This window comes from Chelonoidis abingdonii, chromosome 10, assembly GCF_003597395.2.
Source record: "Chelonoidis abingdonii isolate Lonesome George chromosome 10, CheloAbing_2.0, whole genome shotgun sequence".
NCBI lineage: Eukaryota > Metazoa > Chordata > Testudines > Testudinidae > Chelonoidis > Chelonoidis abingdonii.
Genome location: NC_133778.1, coordinates 64,360,740 through 64,368,791, shown reverse-complemented (window position 1 = coordinate 64,368,791; position 8,052 = coordinate 64,360,740).

The following is an 8,052-nucleotide window of genomic DNA, read 5'->3' as shown; positions in this document are numbered from 1 at the left end:
TTTAGTAGGTCAGCGCTCAAACGACTGAGCTATCCCTCCCCCCACTTACATAAGTATATCCCCATGGACTTCACTGAAGTTACTGATGATCAGCCTGTTTAAATGAGATCAGCCTTGGATCCAGAGGACTAGATTCACAAGGGGATTTAGCTGCCTCAATGATGTGTTAGGCACTTAACTCCAACATTCAGATGCCACTGGCAGATCATTGACCTGCTTGGCACATAACTCATGCCTAAGCTCCAGGAGGATTCACAAAGTAGGTATTCCCCCATCCCCGTCTCCTGCCTGCCTGCAGGGCTTGAGCCGGTAGGTGTGCTCAGATTATGCCATCTCTGCATGGAAGACAATTGAGGAGGAACTGATAATGATGGAGATGCCCCTATTAAACACAAATTTCTCAGTGGTTTGCACACTCACTTAGGATGTAGGCACCCCCAGTCCACATCCCTGTTCTGAATCAGGTAGAGTATTTTCCCAGCCAGACAACACAGAACATAGCACAATGGGATCCTGGTCCATGACAAGGGCCTCTAGGGGTTATGATAATGCAAATAATAAACAAAATGTAATGTTATACCCATATTTTCAGATGATGAAGAACTATGGGGGCAGATTCCCCAAGGAGCCAGAGCAGTGCTTGGCACACTAGGAGAAATGGACCAGCACAGATGTCACCTGTTGGACCCCAAGATTCTGGGGGCCGACAAAGACTGAACCAGCCCATGATACCATTTAGAACAGGCTCAAGGTTGCTTTGACTTGCACTGATGGATAGAAGCTCCCTACGAGCTGCTCCACAAACCAAGCTTACCCCCAAACACTGCCTAGACTGATGTGGGACACCTGCTGAATCCTCCATGTCTACCATTTTCAGTCCACGTTTTGCTGTGGCAGTGGTGCAAGGGGGGTTGACCCAGGACAAAGGATCTGGTTCAAGATTTTCTTTAGTTAATTTACTGCTCATAAGATGTTTGATCAACAGGTCTGGAGATCTTGGTAGTAAGTTCTCTAGTCACAGGACAGGGACAGCATGGGCAGGGTCAGGGCAAACGTCTAGGTCTGTTGGTGTGCCTTTAATCTTGACTCATAGGGACCAATGTAAGGGAGCAAGAGTAGCTCAGTCTCCTTGTCCATTCAATTCTTGGCCCCCTCCTGCCATTTACCAACTAGGGTGTTCATTGCAAAGCAGAGCCCTGACAATTAGGAGCTGGGCTCAGACTAATGATTTACTTCATAGAGCTCCACAGCAATCCTTACTGGGAGCAACTTTCAGTTGCTGCTGGACCAGGCTTGTATTTTTATTTCAGACTTTTCCTACCACAATCATAGTTTTAAATATTCTCTTCATTTGAACAATATTTTTGCTGCCATGACTTTTCCAGCATCACTCTCTGCCTTTTCTAGCCAAAATGCTCGAACACAATCAGCTTTGTTTCCAGAGATTTGTCACATCACCTCAGCACTGTGTTATACTCAATAACACCTTAATTAAAAGGTCAATACCAATGTCCAAAGTTCACAGTAATCTGACAGTTTGCACCAGTGCCTATAGGAAAAGTCTTATCTACAACTCTGCACTGAAAGATGACCATAGTACAAAATATACTGTCTGGAATTCTGCTACACAATTTGAAATCCCATTTTGTTATTGTCTCGGAATCTGCATTATCAACTTCATTAACATCAGTATGAGAGACTCTTGTTTGTCATGCTTCGAGCATTCCAGTTCCAGTGGTTCAAGATCAAAATGGATATGGAATACACAAGGTCTTGCGTATCACCAAGACAACATTAATGCTTATAGTAAAAGCTTGATAGGATGGCAAATGGAAGTGATTCAGTTCTTGGCGGTAACAGCTGCCTACTTGGAATTACCTGCAAAAATATGGATTAGGTGCCTGTTTATTGGCATGTTTTGTCCACTTTAATTAATGACTTTAGAAGAGTGGTGAAGGTAGGGAAGGTAGGAGCAGCTGAAAAAGTGCCTCAGGGTAATCCGTAAGTCAACGGTGTGTCAGATCCAAAGCCCAGTGAAGACTATGGAAAGATTCTCATTAACTTCAATGATTGTCATCAAACTCATAGTATACACAATTGCTTTGAGATGAAGAAAAAGGAACATAGAAATGTAACACTGATCCATTTAATAGCAATTAATTTTCCAGTCAAAGCATGGACTAAAGCTTACAGATCCTATTCAAGCATTAGGCTCATTACTAGAGAGCTGGTAAAATTCTTAATAATAATGCAGAAACATCAGAAGTGTTTGATAAATACTTTGGAAAGAAGCAGAATGCTGTACTCATATCTCATGAAGATGATGAAGTACTTCCCCGTCCCACTAGCACCTGAGGAGGAAGTTAGACAACATCTACTAGGGATAAATAATTTTAAATCAGTAGGTCTGACCATTCCATAGGAAATGCCCTTGACTTTTTTTTAAAGTGAAGTTTTAAAAAAGTAGGACAATGATAGCTCACAAAAAGATTTCTAAAAGTGCCTATTAATGTTGTGCCAATATTCAAAAAAGGTATGTTAGCCTGACATCAGTCCCGGGCAAAATAATGGAAATGCTGACATGGAATTCAGCTGATAAGGATAGGGATATAATTGATGCCAGTCAGCATGGTTTTATGGAAAATGGGTCTTGTCAGAAACACCTGATTTCATTCTTTGATGAGATTAGAAGTGTGGCTGATGAAGGTAACTGCATACATGTAACATACTAAATCAAACATCTCATAAAAATTAAGTATCACATGCTATTTTAATTTTAAAAACCAGTACTATACAATATCAAAGGATTTTGGGGGACAAGCTACTGAACTTCCAGTTGACCTTCATGCTGTGTCAAAAAGGGCCAAAGTAATTCCTGAATGTATAAACAAAGAAACCGGAGTAAGAAGCAGATTCTAACCTCTGTGTACGGCATTGGTGAGATACCAGTACTAGAATGCTGCACCTCTTTTGGGTGTCAAGATTTCTAAAGGGCTGTTGAAAAATTGGGAGCATTCATGAAAGCTATAAAAAATGACTGGAGGACATGCCTTACAGTCAGAGGCTTAAGGAGCTCAATTTGTTTATTTTATTGAAAAGAAGATTGGAAGGTTAGTTGAGTACAATGTATAAGTACCTTCATGAAGAAAAAATACCAAGTACCAGGTACTTTAATCTAGTGGAGAAAGGTATAACAAGAATAAAATGCTGAAAACTGAAGGCAGACAAATTAAAAGTGTACGCCTAATTTCTAACATGAACAGTGAGGGTGACTAACCATTAAGACAAACTACCAAGGGAAGTTGTGGATTCTTCATTTCTTAATGTTTTCAAATCAAGACTGTTTTAGTTGCAACAGTCCCTTCTAGCCTTAAATCCTATGAATGAAAAAGTAAAATGCCCTTTGAAGATGATTTAGGGACTGCTTGAGTGAGATCTGCAGCATTTGGCCGTATGTATGTAACAGGATATACATTGTTCTTGCTTTCTGATACAAATCCTGCCCTCAGGTGTTGCTGTGTACATGCATCATCTAATTCTCAAGCTATTTAATCCTTTTTAGTGTAGTATTTCACATTGTTATCAAACCACAATATGGGAGAAAGAGAGAGATAATTAGAAAGAATTATGGGAAGAATCTTATAGAATTTAATAGACAATTACATTCATGCTATAGAATGTCAAAACACCATGTGGAATTCTGTGACAGTTGTATAGGTCTCTGTTAAATTCCATCGGTTTAAAATTGTACAAAAGGATTTAAATCTCTATTTTCTGCAATAGGTTTTTAGAGAAATTTCCATGGAAATGCATGTCATTTCTAATCCTGGTGTGTTGGTTTCATCCATTTATGTTCCACAGGGGATTCTAGCAGGGGCAATTTTTGAAAATCGTTGAGCTATTCAGTACTGACTCTATGCGGGGAAGAATTTCTTCTCTCCTCACCAGAGTGTCACCTGCAACATTAAATCTTTATTAGAATATAAAATAGTAAACACTGAAGACAGAACTGGTGCTACAAAAGTTTTTGCTTTAAACAAGAGAAGGGAAATTTTGTGAGAAGAAACCCATTTGTAGAAGTGAGCAGTAATTTCCGTTTGTATTTTTTCCACAGGAAATGACCCTCAAGTTTTGGTTTTTTTTTTTTTTAAAGAGAGACGTGTTAGCTAACAAAAAGCACAAGCACATGGGGCCCTTGCGCAGGGACTCCTTTGAGGTACGATCCTGCTCTGATGGAAGTCCTTGGCTAAGCTCCCATTGACTTCAATCAGGGCAGGAGTATGCTACCTAAAGCAGCCATAGGGAAAGTGACTGCTTATCAGTCCCAGCTCAGTCACTCTGGTTTTACAGCTTAAAACAAAAGGCTCAAATGTTGTGGGAGACAGCAAGCTCATGAGCACTGCAGCAATCAAAAGAGAAATGAAACAATGCTGCTTTGCACTCTGTGGTAATGGAAAAGAGTAGAGTCACAACACCATATTCTGAAACATTTCCATGTGGGAGGCATGTTACCTCAGTCACAGCAAAGTGAGCAAGTGAAACCTTCATAATTTCACTTTGCAAGAGGAATTGGCTGCTCTGACCACATTCCATCACTGTTCTCAATCTTGCACTGGCTTTTTACTGAGGTTTTCTTCTCCATAAGGCAAGAAGAGCTTATGTTTAGCACTTAAAATTTATTTTTACTTAAAAGTTGCATAATGCTGACATAGCAACCACAGCTTGATGCTAACTGCAGCCTGTAGCTCCCTGCTGTCTTGAGCCCCGCCTTGCCAAATTGGAGGATGATTGTTGGTCTTTGCAGCCATATCCCAGGACCTACCCAACCTCATTCGTGCCTTGTCTTACATTCCACTTCTCCTTCTACCTATACTGCTTTGCCCAAGCTGCATGAGTCACTGCCCCCATGTTAGTGTACTTCTCCCACTTCTCCATTGTAGCACCTATGCCTGACTAAAGCTTCCATGTCCCTTCTTAAAACACACTTACAGCCCTGGCAGTGCTTCCCCTGTTGTTTGATCATCATGTTGCTGCATTTAGATCTAACTGGCAGATTCCATGAGCTCTTAGGGTTGGTGGGTTTGGCTAGAGTCCATGCAATGTCTCTGGTTTTGGGACTTTACGCACACTGCCTAGGCCCTGAAACTAGTGCCAGCTCTCCCAAACCTCCCCAATAGCTACTGCACACTTCCCAGAGTTCCACCAAAGTTGTGGACCCTCTGGATACTGTTTCCCCTTTCATGGACCTTGTGACAGTTAAAGCAAGTAACAGAGACTTTGCAAAGGAATTTCTAAACACATTACTTATTGACAAAACACAAAAAGTATACAATTTTATGAAAAATTATAAGCAGCTGCATGTGAAACCCTTCCTCCAGAGTTCTCACCAACCCAAGAGCCCTTTAGTTTTGGTGAGTCCTTGCAGGGTCCCAACTCCTTCCTTTCTTCTTTCTTCTCCTACTAAGTCTTGCCTTATTGGTCTGGTCAGTGAGAGAACCCCTGCTAAGAGCAGACCTTGTCCTTTTATAAAGTTCCACTCCCATGTGTCAGGTGACCCCCTGAGTGGCTTCAGATCCCTGGTCACGTGATTCATTGCTTGGTTAGAGCTTTCCTGACATCTATCCTGCAAATACTGGTTCTCCTTAGTTGCAGCCAGTTCATAGTTCTAGGGTGTTTTCATTTGAATGGAAGCCCATCCAGGTTAATCGCACTTGATTGTTCCCATTGTTAGTCCCTTGCTATATGCAAGGATTCCTCATAATACCTCTTGGGTGTTACAGCTCGAAATGGAGGCTACAGTGCCAGCGAGAAGGCACAGTACACTTTTACAATCAAAATGGTGTTCACAAAACACCCTGGAATATATAGACTGCTATCGATTTACAGGCATACACTACTCCATCACATGCACCTTTTTCCAAATACCGATGATTCCTCCCTTGCTTTTTAACTTGTCAGTAGAAATGACAAGATGTTAGAGACCACTTTCCAAGCAATACAACATGTTACAAACAAAATGTGGTGCTTACGAGACATGTGCTAAGTCTCACTGGTCAAATGCACATCTCTTCAGTTTGTCCTCCGTGTTTTTAGCTCGTGCATATTTAGATGATGTTGACTTTCAACAGAATTATTATTATTATTATTAGTGTTGTCACATCTCATGATTTTCTTGTGAGTAACAGAATTTTGGCTGGGCTGGAGCCAGTCTTACAATGATGCAAAAGTTCTTCCCTCATAGGAATCCCAGCCCTGTCAGGGACAGAACTCCCTCTGTTTGGCTGCTTGCCCCACAAGCCTACCACCCAGGACTTAGCAACCAATCAAAGCTGCTGTATGAAGAGCTCTCTCCCTATTCCTCTCCCCTCAGCAACCTTACAGGATGGGAGAGGAGAGGAGAGGAGAGAGCAGCCTAGGTGGCAGGTATAATAGCCCAGGGGAGACTAAGCCTCCCTGGAGCAGCCGCTGCCATCAGACACCTGGGCCATGGTGGCCCTGCCTGCACTCTGCCTCTTCCTGTCCCTGTTCTCCCCTTTCCCTGAACCTCCACTGCCTGGCTGAGTCCCTTCTCTCCTCCACTCCACACTCCCATTTTTGGAGGTCCTTGCTGCTCACCGCATACCTCCTCTCCTCCACCCCCTCCCTGCCAATGCTCACTTTGTCCCTATGGGCGGTGAGGGTGTCATGGTGGAGGAGAGAAGTGACGGGGGCCTTGGAAGAAAGGGTGTGTGGTGGAAAGGAGGGACTTGGAGAGTGGTGGGAAGTGGGGGCCTCGCGGGGGAAGGGAGGAGTAGAGGGGGGATCCGGGGAGTGGCAGCAGAGGGGTGAGTGGGGAGGGAGCCAAACCAGAGTAGGGGTGGGACCTGGGGCAGAGCAAGGGTGGAATGTGGGCAGTGCCACGGGCAGAAGAGGCAGGACAAGGTGCTAGCCTCCCCTAGGGAAAGTTTCACCTGCAGCCCATGGCAGGAAGAACCCAGCAGCTTCAGGAGGCTCCATTCCCCCTCCCCTTCTAGGAGCAATGGGGACAGCTCCTCTGCTCCTCTCCCTCCCTTCCTGCAGCACTTAACTTGGGAAGTAGGAGAGGGGGCTCAGCCCCAGCCCCACTCCAGGCTTGGGTGTGGTGAAGAACCAAGGAGAAGCATAGGAGGGGCTGAGGCTGAGCCTGAATGGGGTGTGTGGGCAGGTATCAAATTGATCAGGAACTGAAGGGACAAGATAGATTTGGAGTTTCGGGGGTGGAATTCATTGCCGGACAGGGGATGGGCAGATGTGGAGGTGAGAGCTCCTTCAACAGGGGGCAAAATCACCAGACCCAATACATTTGGGAGAGTGGACAACATGAATTCTCTCTCTTTCACACCCACACTCCCCTCCACCCCCCCATCACACACACACAGGATGGCTTGGGAGAGATCAACCATCAAAAAGACAAGCAATGTGCTTTCCGTATAATCTTTTAAAAATATAAGCATGCATAAAAGCAATGTAGAGTTACATACCCAGTCACCACTTGTGTGGGGCTTCAGCTTATTCAAGGGTCAGTTTAGTAAGCTAGTACAGTAAATACTGAATCACTATTTGGGGGAGATTTTCAAAGGAACCTAAGGTCTCTGCAGGCAGAGAAAGTGTGATTAGCCGCAAGTCAGAAGCAGCGGCTTTCCAGGGATACATGACATAACTACACCAAACATCTTAAGTTCCAGCTCCTAGATAATGAAGGCACACAGTGCTCTGAATATAGATTGGCTTACTTACTTGTCTGCCTGCTATTAATTTACCAGTAGTGACTTGACTCCCAATTACCAGTGTAATTGGTAATTAGGAGTCAACCCTGTCACTTTCCATTAATAACATTTGCCTCTACAACTATATGTATAGTCCATGTTAATGTTTGCATCATTTACCTGAATAACCTTAAATATAGGCTATGTACTCAACTGCCTTCTTAATCATGGACCTTCCTATGACTATAGTATAACTATAGTTTCACAACACACATAAATAGTGCGATTTTTTTTTAAAAGCTGCTTCTGATGGGCCTGTGACCATTCC